A 21,246-nucleotide genomic window follows, 5' to 3' on the forward strand; every position below is an offset into this window, starting at 1 on the left:
AGAGGAAAGTATGTGCCTCCCACATCCACCTCCGGGGGCTTCTCTGTCCTCATCTACATCCATAGACATTAATATGGAGAAAGTATGTGCCCCCCACATTCACCTCTGGGGGCTTCTCTGTCCTCATCTACATCCATAGACATTAATATGGAGAAAAGTATGTGCCCCCCACATCCACCTCCAGGGGCTTCTCTGTCCTCATCTACATTCATTAACATTAATATGGAGAAAAATATGTGCCCCCCACATCCACCTCCGGGGGCTTCTCTGTCCTCATCTGCATCCATAGACATTAATATGGAGGAAAGTATGTGCCCCCCACATCAATCTACGGGGCTTCTCTGTCCTCATCTACATCCATAGACATTAATATGAAGAAAGTATGTGCCCCCCACATCCACCTCCGGGGGCTTCTCTGTCCTCATCTACATCCATAGACATTAATATGGAGAAAGTATGTGCCCCCCACATCCACCTCCAGGGGCTTCTCTGTCCTCATCTACATCCATAGACATAAATATGGAGAAAAGTATGTGCCCCCCACATCCACCTCCGGGGGCTTCTCTGTCCTCATCTACATCAATAAACATTAATATGGAGAAAAGTATGTGCCCCCCACACCCACCTCCAGGGGCTTCTCTGTCCTCATCTACATCCATAGAAATTAATATGGAGAAAAGTATGTGCCCCCCACATCCACCTCTGGGGGCTTCTCTGTCCTTATCTACATCCATAGACATTAATATGGAGAAAGTATGTGCCCCCCACATCCACCTCCAGGGGCTTCACTCTCCTCATCTACATCCATAGACATTAATATGGAGGAAAGTATGTGCCCCCCACATCCACCTCCAGGGGCTTCTCTGTCCTCATCTACATCCATAGACATTAATATGGAGAAAGTATGTGCCCCCCACATCCACCTCCGGGGGCTTCTCTGTCCTCATCTACATCCATAGACATTAATATGGAGAAAAGTATGTGCCCCCACATCCACCTCCGGGGGCTTCTCTGTCCTCATCTACATCCATAGACATTAATATGGAGGAAAGTATGTGCCCCCCACACCCACCTCCAGGGGCTTCTCTGTCCTCATCTACATCCATAGACATTAATATGGAGAAAAGTATGTGCCCCCCACATCCACCTCTGGGGGCTTCTCTGTCCTCATCTACATCCATAGACATTAATATGGAGAAAGTATGTGCCCCCCACATCCACCTCCGGGGGCTTCTCTGTCCTCATCTACATCCATAGACATTAATATGGAGGAAAGTATGTGCCCCCCACATCCACCTCCGGGGGATTCTCTGTCCTCATCTACATCCATAGACATTAATATGGAGAAAGTAAGTGCCCCCCACATCCACCTCCAGGGGCTTCTCTGTCCTCATCTACATCAATAAACATTAATATTGAGAAAAGTATGTGCCCTCACATCCACCTCCGGGGGCTTCTCTGTCCTCATCTACATCCATAGACATTAATATGGAGAAAAGTATGTGCCCCCACATCCACTTACGGGGGCTTCTCTGTCCTCATCTACATCCATAGACATTAATATGGAGAAAGTATGTGCCCCCCACATCCACCTCCGGGGGCTTCTCTGTCCTCATCTACATCCATAGACATTAATATGGAGAAAGTATGTGCCCCCCACATCCACCTCCGGGGGCTTCTCTGTCCTCATCTACATCAATAAACATTAAAATGGAGAAAAGTATGTGCCCCCCACATCCACCTCCAGGGGCTTCTCAGTCCTCATCTACATCCATAGATATTAATATGGAGAAAGTATGTGCCCCCCACATCCACCTCCGGGGGCTTCTCTGTCCTCATCTACATCCATAGACATTAATATGGAGAAAGTATGTGCCCCCCACATCCACTTACGGGGGCTTCTCTGTCCTCATCTACATCCATAGACATTAATATGGAGAAAGTATGTGCCCCCCACATCCACATCCAGAGGCTTCTCTGTCCTCATCTACATTCATAGATGTTAATATGGAGAAAGTATGTGCCCCCCACATCCACCTCCAGGGGCTTCTCTGTCCTCATCTACATCCATAGACATTAATATGGAGAAAAGTATGTGCCCCCCACATCCACCTCCAGGGGCTTCTCTGTCCTCATCTACATCCATAGACATTAATATGGAGAAAAGTATGTGCCCCCCACATCCACCTCCAGGGGCTTCTCTGTCCTCATCTACATCAATAAACATTAAAATGGAGAAAAGTATGTGCCCCCACATCCACCTCCGGGGGCTTCTCTGTCCTCATCTACATCAATAAACATTAAAATGGAGAAAAGTATGTGCCCCCCACATCCACCTCCAGGGGCTTCTCTGTCCTCATCTACATCCATAGACATTAATATGGAGGAAAGTATGTGCCCCCCACATCCACCTCCGGGGGCTTCTCTGTCCTCATCTACATCCATAGACATTAATATGGAGAAAAGTATGTGCCCCCCACATCCACCTCTGGGGGCTTCTCTGTCCTCATCTACATCCATAGACATTAATATGGAGAAAAGTATGTGCCCCCCACATCCACCTCCAGGGGCTACTCTGTCCTCATCTACATCCATAGACATTAATATGGAGAAAAGTATGTGCCCCCCACATCCACCTCTGGGGGCTTCTCTGTCCTCATCTACATCCATAAACATTAATATGGAGAACTTATGTGCCCCCCACATCCACCTCTGGGGGCTTCTCTGTCCTCATCTACATCAATAAACATTAATATGGAGAAAAGTATGTGCCCCCCGCATCCACCTCCGGGGGCTTCTCTGTCCTCATCTACATCCATAGACATTAATATGGAGAAAAGTATGTGCCCCCCACATCCACCTCCGGGGGCTTCTCTGTCCTCATCTACATCAATAAACATTAAAATGGAGAAAAGTATGTGCCCCCACATCCACCTCCGGGGGCTTCTCTGTCCTCATCTACATCCATAGACATTAATATGGAGAAAAGTATGTGCCCCCCACATCCACCTCCGGGGGCTTCTCTGTCCTCATCTACATCAATAAACATTAAAATGGAGAAAAGTATGTGCCCCCCACATCCACCTCCGGGGGCTTCTCTGTCCTCATCTACATCCATAGACATTAATATGGAGGAAAGTATGTGCCCCCCACATCCACCTCTGGGGGCTTCTCTATCCTCATCTACATCCATAGACATTAACATGGAGAAAGTATGTGCCCCCCACATCCACCTCTGGGGGCTTCTCTGTCCTCATCTACATCCATAGACATTAATATGGAGAAAGTATGTGCCCCCCACATCCACCTCCAGGGGCTTCTCTGTCCTCATCTACATCCATAGACATTAATATGGAGAAAGTATGTGCCCCCCACATCCACTTACGGGGGCTTCTCTGTCCTCATCTACATCCATAGACATTAATACGGAGAAAAGTATGTGCCCCCCACATCCACCTCCAGGGGTTTCTCTGTCCTCATCTACACCCATAGACATTAATATGGAGAAAAGTATGTGCCCCCCACATCCACCTCCGGGGGCTTCTCTGTACTCATCTACATTCATAGATATTAATATGGAGAGAGTATGTGCCCCCCACATCCACCTCTGGGGGCTTCTCTGTCCTCATCTACATCCATAGACATTAATATGGAGAAAAGTATGTGCCCCCCACATCCACCTCCGGGGGCTTCTCTGTCCTCATCTACATCAATAAACATTAAAATGGAGAAAAGTATGTGCCCCCCACATCCACCTCCAGGGGCTTCTCTGTCCTCATCTACATCCATAGACATTAATATGGAGAAAAGTATGTGCCCCCCACATCCACCTCCGGGGGCTTCTCTGTCCTCATCTACATCAATAAACATTAAAATGGAGAAAAGTATGTGCCCCCCACATCCACCTCCAGGGGCTTCTCTGTCCTCATCTATATCCATAGACATTAATATGGAGAAAGTATGTGCCCCCCACATCCACCTCCAGGGGCTTCTCTGTCCTCATCTACATCCATAGACATTAATATGGAGAAAAGTATGTGCCCCCCACATCCACCTTCAGGGTCTTCTCTGTCCTCATCTACATCCATAGACATTAATATGGAGGAAAGTATGTGCCCCCCACATCCACCTCCAGGGGCTTCTCTGTCCTCATCTACATCTATAGACATTAATATGGAGAAAGTATGTGCCCCCCACATCCACCTTCAGGGTCTTCTCTGTCCTCATCTACATCCATAGACATTAATATGGAGAAAAGTATGTGCCCCCCACATCCACCTCCAGGGGCTTCTCTGTCCTCATCTACATCTATAGACATTAATATGGAGAAAGTATGTGCCCCCCACATCCACCTCCAGGGGCTTCTCTGTCCTCATCTACATCCATAGACATTAATATGGAGAAAAGTATGTGCCCCCCACATCCACCTCCAGGGGCTTGTCTGTCCTCATCTACATCCATAGACATTAATATGGAGAAAAGTATGTGCCCCCCACATCCACCTCCGGGGGCTTCTCTCTCCTCATCTACATCCATAGACATTAATATGGAGAAAGTATGTGCCCCCCACATCCACCTCCGGGGGCTTCTCTGTCCTCATCTACATCGATAGACATTAATATGGAGGAAAGTATGTGCCCCCCACATCCACCTCCGGGGGCTTCTCTGTCTTCATCTACATCCATAGACATTAATATGGAGGAAAGTATGTGCCCCCCACATCCACCTCCGGGGGCTTCTCTGTCCTCATCTACATCCATAGACATTAATATGGAGGAAAGTATGTGCCCCCCACATCCACCTCCGGGGGCTTCTCTGTCCTCATCTACATCCATAGACATTAATATGGAGAAAGTATGTGCCCCCCACATCCACCTCTGGGGGCTTCTCTGTCCTCATCTACATCCATAGACATTAATATGGAGAAAGTATGTGCCCCCCACATCCACCTCCGGGGGCTTCTCTGTCCTCATCTACATCCATAGACATTAATATGGAGAAAAGTATGTGCCCCCCACATCCACCTCCGGGGGCTTCTCTGTCTTCATCTACATCCATAGACATTAATATGGAGGAAAGTATGTGCCCCCCACATCCACCTCCGGGGGCTTCTCTGTCCTCATCTACATCCATAGACATTAATATGGAGAAAGTATGTGCCCCCCACATCCACCTCTGGGGGCTTCTCTGTCTTCATCTACATCCATAAACATTAATATGGAGGAAAGTATGTGCCCCCCACATCCACCTCCGGGGGCTTCTCTGTCCTCATCTACCTCCATAGACATTAATATGGAGGAAAGTATGTGCCCCCCACATCCACCTCCGGGGGCTTCTCTGTCTTCATCTACATCCATAGACATTAATATGGAGGAAAGTATGTGCCCCCCACATCCACCTCCGGGGGCTTCTCTGTCTTCATCTACATCCATAGACATTAATATGGAGGAAAGTATGTGCCCCCCACATCCACCTCCGGGGGCTTCTCTGTCCTCATCTACCTCCATAGACATTAATATGGAGGAAAGTATGTGCCCCCCACATCCACCTCCGGGGGCTTCTCTGTCCTCATCTACATCCATAGACATTAATATGGAGAAAAGTATGTGCCCCCCACATCCACCTCCGGGGGCTTCTCTGTCCTCATCTACATCCATAGACATTAATATGGAGGAAAGTATGTGCCCCCCACATCCACCTCCGGGGGCTTCTCTGTCCTCATCTACATCCACAGACATTAATATGGAGGAAAGTATGTGCCCCCCACATCCACCTCCGGGGGCTTCTCTGTCTTCATCTACATCCATAGACATTAATATGGAGAAAGTATGTGCCCCCCACATCCACCTCCGGGGGCTTCTCTGTCCTCATCTACATCCATAGACATTAATATGGAGAAAAGTATGTGCCCCCCACATCCACCTCCGGGGGCTTCTCTGTCTTCATCTACATCCATAAACATTAATATGGAGGAAAGTATGTGCCCCTCACATCCACCTCCGGGAGCTTCTCTGTCCTCATCTACATCCATAGACATTAATATGGAGAAAGTATGTGCCCCCCACATCCACCTCCGGGGGCTTCTCTGTCCTCATCTACATCCATAGACATTAATATGGAGAAAAGTATGTGCCCCCCACATCCACCTCCGGGGGCTTCTCTGTCTTCATCTACATCCATAGACATTAATATGGAGGAAAGTATGTGCCCCCCACATCCAACTCAGGGGGCTTCTCTGTCCTCATCTACATCCATAGACATTAATATGGAGAAAAGTATGTGCCCCCCACATCCACCTCCAGGGGCTTCTCTGTCCTCATCTACATCCATAGACATTAATATGGAGAAAGTATGTGCCCCCCACATCCACCTCCGGGGGCTTCTCTGTCCTCATCTACATCCATAGACATTAATATGGAGAAAGTATGTGCCCCCCACATCCACCTCCGGGGGCTTCTCTGTCCTCATCTACATCCATAGACATTAATATGGAGAAAGTATGTGCCCCCCACATCCACCTCCGGGGGCTTCTCTGTCCTCATCTACATCCATAGACATTAATATGGAGAAAAGTATGTGCCCCCCACATCCACCTCCGGGGGCTTCTCTGTCTTCATCTACATCCATAGACATTAATATGGAGGAAAGTATGTGCCCCCCACATCCACCTCCGGGGGCTTCTCTGTCTTCATCTACATCCATAGACATTAATATGGAGGAAAGTATGTGCCCCCCACATCCACCTCCGGGGGCTTCTCTGTCCTCATCTACATCCATAGACATTAATATGGAGAAAAGTATGTGCCCCCCACATCCACCTCCGGGGGCTTCTCTGTCTTCATCTACATCCATAGACATTAATATGGAGGAAAGTATGTGCCCCCCACATCCACCTCCGGGGGCTTCTCTGTCCTCATCTACATCCATAGACATTAATATGGAGAAAGTATGTGCCCCCCACATCCACCTCCGGGGGCTTCTCTGTCCTCATCTACATCCATAGACATTAATATGGAGAAAAGTATGTGCCCCCCCACATCCACCTCCAGGGGCTTCTCTGTCCTCATCTACATCCATAGACATTAATATGGAGAAAGTATGTGCCCCCCACATCCACCTCCGGGGGCTTCTCTGTCCTCATCTACATCCATAGACATTAATATGGAGAAAGTATGTGCCCCCCACATCCACCTCCGGGGGCTTCTCTGTCCTCATCTACATCCATAGACATTAATATGGAGAAAGTATGTGCCCCCACATCCAACTCCCAGGGCTTCTCTGTCCTCATCTACATCATAGACATTAATATGGTAAAAAGTATGTGCCCCAGGGGTGGGTACATCCTAGGACATTAATATGAGAAAGTATGTGCCCCCACATCCACCTCCGGGGGCTTCTCTGTCCTCATCCACATCCATAGACATTAATATGGGAAAGTATGTGACGCGCCCCTGGGCCTGTGTCGCGCTGCGTGCGCACGCGGGAGCTTACCCGGAGCCGGATCTGTTGAGGGTTGTAGTCTCGTGGCGGTGACCCGGTCCGTGCCCAGGGAGTCAAACTGAGCGGCGATGTATCAGCGGTAGATGTTGGACGACTACGCCACCCGTTGAGTCGCAAAGGAGCTGCTGCTGCAGGGCAGAGGGGGGGGGGGAGGGGGTAGCAGGAACCACTCGGAGACTAGGTACGGTGTCGTTCAAGGTCTTTACTGGTGACAAAGATAAGACCCTCCCGGAGTACTGGCTAAGCGGCGATGTATCAGCGGTAGATGTTGGACGACTACGCCACCCGTTGAGTACAGCTAAGGAGCTGCTGCTGCAGGGCAGACCGCTGAGGCTGGTGGTAGGATTGTGCAGCGTGATAGTATAACCCCCAACGGGAGGGGTATGGCCTCAGGGCAGCCGACGTGGATGATGGGGGTAGCAGGAACCACTCGGAGACGGTACGGTGTAGTTCAGGGTCTTTACTGGTGACAAAGATAGACCCTCCCGGAGTACTGGCTAGCGATTGGGGCCTGGTCAGTCCTTGAGCAGATGGGATCTGCCCTGGCCAGGCGGAGTTGTAGGCCTCCCAAACTAACTGTACTCTTCTGGCTACCTTGCTAGAGGCGGGTATAAGTAGCCCACGTCCCTGAGTGTACCGCGTGGTGCTCACCCGTATGGCGGGTGACTCGGGGCCTTCTAGTAGCTTCCGCTCCACGACGGCGGTGCTGGTCCCATGCGTGTGACCGTGCCTTCGGGTTTCTTGGCCAGAGGACCTGGAGTCCCCTGCCTGACGGATTCTGCTGCTGGGTAGGAGTTAGTCCCCACAGCCTCGGACTCCGGGTCCGGTAAGAAATCTTCTCAGTCAGGGCGAGCTCTGCAGCTGCCAGCCCCTGACTCCTGGTAACACTGCTCCCACAGAGCTCCTGATGTTCTGTTCCTATATTTGCTTCTTTTCTCTGTCTCTACTTCTTCTCTACTCCCTAACCCTGCCTCAGCCCTAGGTTTATATAGGGGAAGTTCTTCCCCTTCCAGGACTGGGCAGGAGGTGTGGCATGCATAGGATTCCTGACCAAGAGACCTCCCACCTGCTCTCAGACATAACATTGCTGTTACTGTGGAAACCAGACCCCTGGGGTGCCACATATGTGCCCCCCACATCCACCTACAGGAGCTTCTCTGTCCTCATCTACATCCATAGACATTAATATGGAGAAAGTATGTGCCCCCCACATCCACCTCTGGGGGCTTCTCTGTCCTCATCTACGTCCATAGACATTAATATGAAGAAAAGTATGTGCCCCCCACATCCACCTGCGGGGGCTTCTCTCTCCTCATCTACATCCATAGACATTAATATGGAAAAAGTATGTGCCCCCCACATCCACCTCCAGGGGCTTCTCTGACCTCATCTACATCCATAGACATTAATATGGAGGAAAGTATGTGCCCCCCACACCCACCTCCAGGGGCTTCTCTGTCCTCATCTACATCCATAGACATTAATATGGAGAAAAGTATGTGCCCCCCACATCCACCTCTGGGGGCTTCTCTGTCCTCATCTACATCCATAGACATTAATATGGAGAAAGTATGTGCCCCCCACATCCACCTCCGGGGGCTTCTCTGTCCTCATCTACATCAATAAACATTAAAATGGAGAAAAGTATGTGCCCCCCACATCCACCTCCAGGGGCTTCTCTGTCCTCATCTATATCCATAGACATTAATATGGAGAAAGTATGTGCCCCCCACATCCACCTCCAGGGGCTTCTCTGTCCTCATCTACATCCATAGACATTAATATGGAGAAAAGTATGTGCCCCCCACATCCACCTTCAGGGTCTTCTCTGTCCTCATCTACATCCATAGACATTAATATGGAGGAAAGTATGTGCCCCCCACATCCACCTCCAGGGGCTTCTCTGTCCTCATATACATCTATAGACATTAATATGGAGAAAGTATGTGCCCCCCACATCCACCTTCAGGGTCTTCTCTGTCCTCATCTACATCCATAGACATTAATATGGAGAAAAGTATGTGCCCCCCACATCCACCTCCAGGGGCTTCTCTGTCCTCATCTACATCTATAGACATTAATATGGAGAAAGTATGTGCCCCCCACATCCACCTCCAGGGGCTTCTCTGTCCTCATCTACATCCATAGACATTAATATGGAGAAAAGTATGTGCCCCCCACATCCACCTCCAGGGGCTTGTCTGTCCTCATCTACATCCATAGACATTAATATGGAGAAAAGTATGTGCCCCCCACATCCACCTCCGGGGGCTTCTCTCTCCTCATCTACATCCATAGACATTAATATGGAGAAAGTATGTGCCCCCCACATCCACCTCCGGGGGCTTCTCTGTCCTCATCTACATCGATAGACATTAATATGGAGGAAAGTATGTGCCCCCCACATCCACCTCCGGGGGCTTCTCTGTCTTCATCTACATCCATAGACATTAATATGGAGGAAAGTATGTGCCTCCCACATCCACCTCCGGGGGCTTCTCTGTCCTCATCTACATCCATAGACATTAATATGGAGGAAAGTATGTGCCCCCCACATCCACCTCCGGGGGCTTCTCTGTCCTCATCTACATCCATAGACATTAATATGGAGAAAGTATGTGCCCCCCACATCCACCTCTGGGGGCTTCTCTGTCCTCATCTACATCCATAGACATTAATATGGAGAAAGTATGTGCCCCCCACATCCACCTCCGGGGGCTTCTCTGTCCTCATCTACATCCATAGACATTAATATGTAGAAAAGTATGTGCCCCCCACATCCACCTCCGGGGGCTTCTCTGTCTTCATCTACATCCATAGACATTAATATGGAGGAAAGTATGTGCCCCCCACATCCACCTCCGGGGGCTTCTCTGTCCTCATCTACCTCCATAGACATTAATATGGAGGAAAGTATGTGCCCCCCACATCCACCTCCGGGGGCTTCTCTGTCTTCATCTACATCCATAGACATTAATATGGAGGAAAGTATGTGCCCCCCACATCCACCTCCGGGGGCTTCTCTGTCTTCATCTACATCCATAGACATTAATATGGAGGAAAGTATGTGCCCCCCACATCCACCTCCGGGGGCTTCTCTGTCCTCATCTACCTCCATAGACATTAATATGGAGGAAAGTATGTGCCCCCCACATCCACCTCCGGGGGCTGCTCTGTCCTCATCTACCTCCATAGACATTAATATGGAGGAAAGTATGTGCCTCCCACATCCACCTCCGGGGGCTACTCTGTCCTCATCTACATCCATAGACATTAATATGGAGGAAAGTATGTGCCCCCCACATCCACCTCCGGGGGCTTCTCTGTCCTCATCTACATCCACAGACATTAATATGGAGGAAAGTATGTGCCCCCCACATCCACCTCCGGGGGCTTCTCTGTCCTCATCTACATCCATAGACATTAATATGGAGAAAGTATGTGCCCCCCACATCCACCTCCGGGGGCTTCTCTGTCCTCATCTACATCTATAGACATTAATATGGAGAAAAGTATGTGCCCCCCACATCCACCCCCGGGGGCTTCTCTGTCTTCATCTACATCCATAGACATTAATATGGAGGAAAGTATGTGCCCCCCACATCCAACTCCGGGGGCTTCTCTGTCCTCATCTACATCCATAGACATTAATATGGAGAAAGTATGTGCCCCCCACATCCACCTCCGGGGGCTTCTCTGTCCTCATCTACATCCATAGACATTAATATGGAGAAAAGTATGTGCCCCCCACATCCACCTCCAGGGGCTTCTCTGTCCTCATCTACATCCATAGACATTAATATGGAGAAAGTATGTGCCCCCCACATCCACCTCCGGGGGCTTCTCTGTCCTCATCTACATCCATAGACATTAATATGGAGAAAGTATGTGCCCCCCACATCCACCTCCGGGGGCTTCTCTGTCCTCATCTACATCCATAGACATTAATATGGAGAAAGTATGTGCCCCCCACATCCACCTCCGGGGGCTTCTCTGTCCTCATCTACATCCATAGACATTAATATGGAGAAAAGTATGTGCCCCCCACATCCACCTCCGGGGGCTTCTCTGTCTTCATCTACATCCATAGACATTAATATGGAGGAAAGTATGTGCCCCCCACATCCACCTCCGGGGGCTTCTCTGTCTTCATCTACATCCATAGACATTAATATGGAGGAAAGTATGTGCCCCCCACATCCACCTCCGGGGGCTTCTCTGTCCTCATCTACATCCATAGACATTAATATGGAGAAAAGTATGTGCCCCCCACATCCACCTCCGGGGGCTTCTCTGTCTTCATCTACATCCATAGACATTAATATGGAGGAAAGTATGTGCCCCCCACATCCACCTCCGGGGGCTTCTCTGTCCTCATCTACATCCATAGACATTAATATGGAGAAAGTATGTGCCCCCCACATCCACCTCCGGGGGCTTCTCTGTCCTCATCTACATCCATAGACATTAATATGGAGAAAAGTATGTGCCCCCCCACATCCACCTCCAGGGGCTTCTCTGTCCTCATCTACATCCATAGACATTAATATGGAGAAAGTATGTGCCCCCCACATCCACCTCCGGGGGCTTCTCTGTCCTCATCTACATCCATAGACATTAATATGGAGAAAGTATGTGCCCCCCACATCCACCTCCGGGGGCTTCTCTGTCCTCATCTACATCCATAGACATTAATATGGAGAAAGTATGTGCCCCCCACATCCACCTCCGGGGGCTTCTCTGTCCTCATCTACATCCATAGACATTAATATGAAGAAAAGTATGTGCCCCCCACATCCACCTCCAGGGGCTTCTCTGTCCTCATCTACATCCATAGACATTAATATGGAGAAAGTATGTGCCCCCCACAATCACCTCCGGGGGCTTCTCTGTCCTCATCTACATCCATAGACATTAATATGGAGGAAAGTATGTGACGCGCCCCTGGGCCTGTGTCGCGCTGCGTTGCGCACGCGGGAGCTTACCCGGAGCCGGATCTGTTGAGGGTTGTAGTCTCGTGGCGGTGACCCGGTCCGTGCCCAGGGAGTCAAACTGAGCGGCGATGTATCAGCGGTAGATGTTGGACGACTACGCCACCCGTTGAGTACAGCTAAGGAGCTGCTGCTGCAGGGCAGACCGCTGAGGCTGGTGGTAGGATTGTGCAGCGTGATAGTATAACCCCCAACGGGAGGGGTATGGCCTCAGGGCAGCCGACGTGGATGATGGGGGTAGCAGGAACCACTCGGAGATGGTACGGTGTAGTTCAGGGTCTTTACTGGTGACAAAGATAGACCCTCCCGGAGTACTGGCTAGCGATTGGGGCCTGGTCAGTCCTTGAGCAGATGGGATCTGCCCTGGTCAGGCGGAGTTGTAGGCCTCCCAAACTAACTGTACTCTTCTGGCTACCTTGCTAGAGGCGGGTATAAGTAGCCCACGTCCCTGAGTGTACCGCGTGGTGCTCACCCGTATGGCGGGTGACTCGGGGCCTTCTAGTAGCTTCCGCTCCACGACGGCGGTGCTGGTCCCATGCGTGTGACCGTGCCTTCGGGTTTCTTGGCCAGAGGACCTGGAGTCCCCTGCCTGACGGATTCTGCTGCTGGGTAGGAGTTAGTCCCCACAGCCTCGGACTCCGGGTCCGGTAAGAAATCTTCTCAGTCAGGGCGAGCTCTGCAGCTGCCAGCCCCTGACTCCTGGTAACACTGCTCCCACAGAGCTCCTGATGTTCTGTTCCTATATTTGCTTCTTTTCTCTGTCTCTACTTCTTCTCTACTCCCTAACCCTGCCTCAGCCCTAGGTTTATATAGGGGAAGTTCTTCCCCTCCCAGGACTGGGCAGGAGGTGTGGCATGCATAGGATTCCTGACCAAGAGACCTCCCACCTGCTCTCAGACATAACATTGCTGTTACTGTGGAAACCAGACCCCTGGGGTGCCACATATGTGCCCCCCACATCCACCTACAGGAGCTTCTCTGTCCTCATCTACATCCATAGACATTAATATGGAGAAAGTATGTGCCCCCCACATCCACCTCTGGGGGCTTCTCTGTCCTCATCTACGTCCATAGACATTAATATGAAGAAAAGTATGTGCCCCCCACATCCACCTGCGGGGGCTTCTCTCTCCTCATCTACATCCATAGACATTAATATGGAAAAAGTATGTGCCCCCCACATCCACCTCCAGGGGCTTCTCTGACCTCATCTACATCCATAGACATTAATATGGAGGAAAGTATGTGCCCCCCACACCCACCTCCAGGGGCTTCTCTGTCCTCATCTACATCCATAGACATTAATATGGAGAAAAGTATGTGCCCCCCACATCCACCTCTGGGGGCTTCTCTGTCCTCATCTACATCCATAGACATTAATATGGAGAAAGTATGTGCCCCCCACATCCACCTCCGGGGGCTTCTCTGTCCTCATCTACATCCATAGACATTAATATGGAGAAATTCTGTGCCCCCCACATCCACCTCCAGGGGCTTCTCTGTCCTCATCTACATCCATAGACATTAATATGGAGAAAGTATTTGCCCCCCACATCCACCTCCGGGGGCTTCTCTGTCCTCATCTACATCCATAGACATTAATATGGAGAAAGTATGTGCCCCCCACATCCACCTCCAGGGGCTTCTCTGACCTCATCTACATCCATAGACATTAATATGGAGAAAGTATGTGCCCCCCACATCCACCTCCAGGGACTTCTCTGTCCTCATCTACATCCATAGACATTAATTTGGAGAAAAGTATGTGCCCCCCACACCCACCTCCAGGGGCTTCTCTGTCCTCATCTACATCCATAGACATTAATATGGAGAAAAGTATGTGCCCCCCACATCCACCTCTGGGGGCTTCTCTGTCCTCATCTACATCCATAGACATTAATATGGAGAAAGTATGTGCCCCCCACATCCACCTCCGGGGGCTTCTCTGTCCTCATCTACATCCATAGACATTAATATGGAGAAAGTCTGTGCCCCCCACATCCACCTCCAGGGGCTTCTCTGTCCTCATCTACATCCATAGACATTAATATGGAGAAAGTATGTGCCCCCCACATCCACCTCCGGGGGCTTCTCTGTCCTCATCTACATCCATAGACATTAATATGGAGAAAGTATGTGCCCCCCACATCCACCTCCAGGGGCTTCTCTGACCTCATCTACATCCATAGACATTAATATGGAGAAAGTATGTGCCCCCCACATCCACCTCCAAGGGCTTCTCTATCCTCATCTACATCCATAGACATTAATATGGAGAAAGTATGTGACCCCCACGTCCACCTCCGGGGGCTTCTCTCTCCTCATCTACATCCATAGACATTAATATGGAGGAAAGTATGTGCCCCCCACATCCACCTATGGGGGCTTCTCTGTCCTCATCTACATCCATAGACATTAATTTGGAGTAAAGTATGTGCCCCCCACATCCACCTCTGAGGGCTTCTCTATCCTCATCTACATCCATAGACATTAATATGGAGAAAGTATGTGCCCCCCACGTCCACCTCCGGGGGCTTCTCTCTCCTCATCTACATCCATAGACATTAATATGGAGGAAAGTATGTGCCCCCCACATCCACCTATGGGGGCTTCCCTGTCCTTATCTACATCCATAGACATTAATTTGGAGAAAAGTATATGCCCCCCACATCCACCTCTGGGGGCTTCTCTGTCCTCATCTACGTCCATAGACATTAATATGAAGAAAAGTATGTGCCCCCCACATCCACCTGCGGGGGCTTCTCTCTCCTCATCTACATCCATAGACATTAATATGGAAAAAGTATGTGCCCCCCACATCCACATCCGGGGGCTTCTTTGTCCTCATCTACATCCATAGACATTAATATGGAGGAAAGTATGTGCCCCCCACATCCACCTCCAGTGGCTTCTCTGTCCTCATCTACATACATAGACATTAATATGGAGAAAGTATGTGCCCCCCACATCCACCTCCGGGGGCTTCTCTGTCCTCATCTACATCCATAGACATTAATATGGAGAAAAGTATGTGCCCCCACATCCACCTCCGGGGGCTTCTCTGTCCTCATCTACATCCATAGACATTAATATGGAGGAAAGTATGTGCACCCCACACCCACCTCCAGGGGCTTCTCTGTCCTCATCTACATCCATAGACATTAATATGGAGAAAGTATGTGCCCCCACATCCACCTCTGGGGGCTTCTCTATCCTCATCTACATCCATAGACATTAATATGGAGAAAGTATGTGCCCCCACATCCACCTCTGGGGGCTTCTCTATCCTCATCTACATCCATAGACATTAATATGGAGAAAGTATGTGTCCCCACATCCACCTCCGGGGGCTTCTCTGTCCTCATCTACATCCATAGACATTAATATGGAGAAAGTATGTGCCCCCCACATCCACCTCCGGGGGCTTCTCTGTCCTCATCTACATCCATAGACATTAATATGGAGAAAGTATGTGCCCCCCACATCCACCTCCGGGGGCTTCTCTGTCCTCATCTACATCCATAGACATTAATATGGAGAAAGTATGTGCCCCCCACATCCACCTCCGGGGGCTTCTCTGTCCTCATCTACATCCATAGACATTAATATGGAGAAAGTATGTGCCCCCCACATCCACCTCCGGGGGCTTCTCTGTCCTCATCTACATCCATAGACATTAATATGGAGAAAGTATGTGCCCCCCACATCCACCTCCAGGGGCTTCTCTGACCTCATCTACATCCATAGACATTAATATGGAGAAAGTATGTGCCCCCCACATCCACCTCCGGGGGCTTCTCTGTCCTCATCTACATCCATAGACATTAATATGGAGAAAGTATGTGCCCCCCACATCCACCTCCAGGGGCTTCTCTGACCTCATCTACATCCATAGACATTAATATGGAGAAAGTATGTGCCCCCCACATCCACCTCCAGGGGCTTCTCTGACCTCATCTACATCCATAGACATTAATATGGAGAAAGTATGTGCCCCCCACATCCACCTCCAGGGGCTTCTCTGACCTCATCTACATCCATAGACATTAATATGGAGAAAGTATGTGCCCCCCACATCCACCTCCGGGGGCTTCTCTGTCCTCATCTACATCCATAGACATTAATATGGAGAAAGTATGTGCCCCCCACATCCACCTCCAGGGGCTTCTCTGACCTCATCTACATCCATAGACATTAATATGGAGAAAGTATGTGCCCCCCACATCCACCTCCGGGGGCTTCTCTATCCTCATCTACATCCATAGACATTAATATGGAGAAAGTATGTGCCCCCCACGTCCACCTCCGGGGGCTTCTCTCTCCTCAACTACATCCATAGACATTAATATGGAGGAAAGTATGTGCCCCCCACATCCACCTATGGGGGCTTCCCTGTCCTTATCTACATCCATAGACATTAATTTGGAGAAAAGTATATGCCCCCCACATCCACCTCTGGGGGCTTCTCTGTCCTCATCTACATCCATAGACATAAATATAGAGGAAAGTATGTGCCCCCCACATCCACCTCCGGGGGCTTCTCTGTCCTCATCTACATCCATAGACATTAATTTGGAGAAAGTATGTGCCCCCCACATCGACCTCCGGGGGCTTCTCTGTCCTCATCTACATCCATAGACATTAATTTGGAGAAAGTATGTGCCCCCCACATCGACCTCCAGGGGCTTCTCTGTCCTCATCTACATCCATAGACATTAATTTGGAGAAAAGTATGTGCCCCCCACATCCACCTCCGGGGGCTTCTCTGTTCTCATCTACATCCATAGACATTAATATGGAGAAAGTATGTGCCCCCCACATCCACCTCCGGGGGCTTCTCTGTCCTCATCTACATGCATAGACATTAATATGGAGAAAAGTATGTGCCCCCCACATCCACCTCCAGGGGCTTCTCTGTCCTCATCTACATCCATAGACATTAATATGGAGAAAGTATGTGCCCCCCACATCCACCTCCGGGGGCTTCTCTGTCCTCATCTACATCCATAGACATTAATATAGAGGAAAGTATGTGCCCCCCACATCCACCTCCGGAGGCTTCTCTGTCCTCATCTACATCCATAGACATTAATATGGAGGAAAGTATGTGCCCCCCACATCCACCTCCAGGGGCTTCTCTGTCCTCATCTACATCCATAGACATTAATATGGAGAAAGTATGTGCCCCCCACATCCACCTCCGGGGGCTTCTCTGTCCTCATCTACATCCATAGACATTAATATGGAGGAAAGTATGTGCCCCCCACATCCACCTCCGGGGGCTTCTCTGTCCTCATCTACATCCATAGACATTAATATGAAGAAAAGTATGTGCCCCCCACATCCACCTCCGGGGGCTTCTCTGTCCTCATCTACGTCCATAGACATTAATATGAAGAAAAGTATGTGCCCCCCACATCCACCTCTGGGGGCTTCTCTGTCCTCATCTACGTCCATAGACATTAATATAGAGAAAAGTATGTGCCCCCCACATCCACCTCCGGGGGCTTCTTTGTCGTCATCTACATCCATAGACATTAATATGGAGGAAAGTATGTGCCCCCCACATCCACCTCCAGGGGCTTCTCTGTCCTCATCTACATCCATAGACATTAATATGGAGAAAGTATGTGCCCCCCACATCCACCTCCGGGGGCTTCTCTGTCCTCATCTACATCCATAGACATTAATATGGAGAAAAGTATGTGCCCCCCACATCCACCTCCGGGGGCTTCTCTGTCCTCATCTACATCCATAGACATTAATATGGAGGAAAGTATGTGCCCCCCACACCCACCTCCAGGGGCTTCTCTGTCCTCATCTACATCCATAGACATGAATATGGAGAAAAGTATGTGCCCCCCACATCCACCTCTGGGGGCTTCTCTGTCCTTATCTACATCCATAGACATTAATATGGAGAAAGTATGTGCCCCCACATCCACCTCTGGGGGCTTCTCTGTCCTCATCTACATCCATAGACATTAATATGGAGAAAGTATGTGCCCCCCACATCCACCTCCGGGGGCTTCTCTGTCCTCATCTACATCCATAGACATTAATATGGAGAAAGTATGTGCCCCCCACATCCATCTCCAGGGGCTTCTCTGTCCTCATCTACATCCATAGACATTAATATGGAGAAAGTATGTGCCCCCCACATCCACCTCCGGGGGCTTCTCTGTCCTCATCTACATCCATAGACATTAATATGGAGAAAGTATGTGCCCCCCACATCCACCTCCAGGGGCTTCTCTGACCTCATCTACATCCATAGACATTAATATGGAGAAAGTATGTGCCCCCCACATCCACCTCCAGGGGCTTCTCTGTCCTCATCTACATCCATAGACATTAATTTGGAGAAAAGTATGTGCCCCCCACATCCACCTCTGAGGGCTTCTCTATCCTCATCTACATCCATAGGCATTAATATGGAGAAAGTATGTGCCCCCCACGTCCACCTCCGGGGGCTTCTCTCTCCTCATCTACATCCATAGACATTAATATAGAGGAAAGTATGTGCCCCCCACATCCACCTCCGGGGGCTTCTCTGTCCTCATCTACATCCATAGACATTAATATGGAGGAAAGTATGTGCCCCCCACATCCACCTCCAGGGGCTTCTCTGTCCTCATCTACATCCATAGACATTAATACGGAGAAAGTATGTGCCCCCCACATCCACCTCCGGGGGCTTCTCTGTCCTCATCTACATCCATAGACATTAATATGGAGGAAAGTATGTGCCCCCCACATCCACCTCCAGGGGCTTCTCTGTCCTCATCTACATCCATAGACATTAATATGGAGAAAGTATGTGCCCCCCACATCCACCTCCGGGGGCTTCTCTGTCCTCATCTACATCCATAGACATTAATATGAAGAAAAGTATGTGCCCCCCACATCCACCTCCGGGGGCTTCTCTGTCCTCATCTACGTCCATAGACATTAATATGAAGAAAAGTATGTGCCCCCCACATCCACCTCTGGGGGCTTCTCTGTCCTCATCTACGTCCATAGACATTAATATGGAGAAAAGTATGTGCCCCCCACATCCACCTCCGGGGGCTTCTCTCTCCTCATCTACATCCATAGACATTAATATGGAAAAAGTATGTGCCCCCCACATCCACATCCGGGGGCTTCTTTGTCCTCATCTACATCCATAGACATTAATATGGAGGAAGTATGTGCCCCCCACGTCCACCTCCGGGGGCTTCTCTCTCCTCATCTACATCCATAGACATTAATATGGAGGAAAGTATGTGCCCCCCACATCCACCTATGGGGGCTTCCCTGTCCTTATCTACATCCATAGACATTAATTTGGAGAAAAGTATATGCCCCCCACATCCACCTCTGGGGGCTTCTCTGTCCTCATCTACGTCCATAGACATTAATATGAAGAAAAGTATGTGCCCCCCACATCCACCTGCGGGGGCTTCTCTGTCCTCATCTACATCCATAGACATTAATATGGAAAAAGTATGTGCCCCCCACATCCACATCCGGGGGCTTCTTTGTCCTCATCTACATCCATAGACATTAATATGGAGGAAAGTATGTGCCCCCCACATCCACCTCCAGTGGCTTCTCTGTCCTCATCTACATACATAGACATTAATATGGAGAAAGTATGTGCCCCCCACATGCACCTCCGGGGGCTTCTCTGTCCTCATCTACATCCATAGACATTAATATGGAGAAAAGTATGTGCCCCCCACATGCACCTCCGGGGGCTTCTCTGTCCTCATCTACATCCATAGACATTAATATGGAGGAAAGTATGTGCCCCCCACATCCACCTCCAGGGGCTTCTCTGTCCTCATCTACATCCATAGACATTAATATGGAGAAAGTATGTGCCCCCACATCCACCTCTGGGGGCTTCTCTATCCTCATCTACATCCATAGACATTAAGATGGAGAAAGTATGTGCACCCCACACCCACCTCCAGGGGCTTCTCTGTCCTCATCTACATCCATAGACATTAATATGGAGGAAAGCATGTGCCCCCCACATCCACCTCTGGGGGCTTCTCTATCCTCATCTACATCCATAGACATTAAGATGGAGAAAGTATGTGCCCCCACATCCACCTCTGGGGGCTTCTCTGTCCTTATCTACATCCATAGACATTAATATGGAGAAAGTATGTGCCCCCACATCCACCTCTGGGGGCTTCTCTGTCCTCATCTACATCCATAGACATTAATATGGAGAAAGTATGTGCCCCCCACATCCACCTCCGGGGGCTTCTCTGTCCTCATCTACATCCATAGACATTAATATGGAGAAAGTATGTGCCCCCCACATCCACCTCCAGGGGCTTCTCTGACCTCATCTACATCCATAGACATTAATATGGAGAAAGTATGTGCCCCCCACATCCACCTCCGGGGGCTTCTCTGTCCTCATCTACATCCATAGACATTAATATGGAGAAAGTATGTGCCCCCCACATCCACCTCCAGGGGCTTCTCTGACCTCATCTACATCCATAGACATTAATATGGAGAAAGTATGTGCCCCCCACATCCACCTCCGGGGGCTTCTCTGTCCTCATCTACATCCATAGACATTAATATGGAGAAAGTATGTGCCCCCCACATCCACCTCCAGGGGCTTCTCTGACCTCATCTACATCCATAGACATTAATATGGAGAAAGTATGTGCCCCCCACATCCACCTCCGGGGGCTTCTCTATCCTCATCTACATCCATAGACATTAATATGGAGAAAGTATGTGC

Source organism: Phyllobates terribilis, unplaced genomic scaffold, assembly GCF_046119375.1.
Source record: "Phyllobates terribilis strain yellow unplaced genomic scaffold, ASM4611937v1 Scaffold_7__3_contigs__length_470593459, whole genome shotgun sequence".
In the NCBI taxonomy this organism is placed as follows: Eukaryota; Metazoa; Chordata; class Amphibia; order Anura; family Dendrobatidae; genus Phyllobates; species Phyllobates terribilis.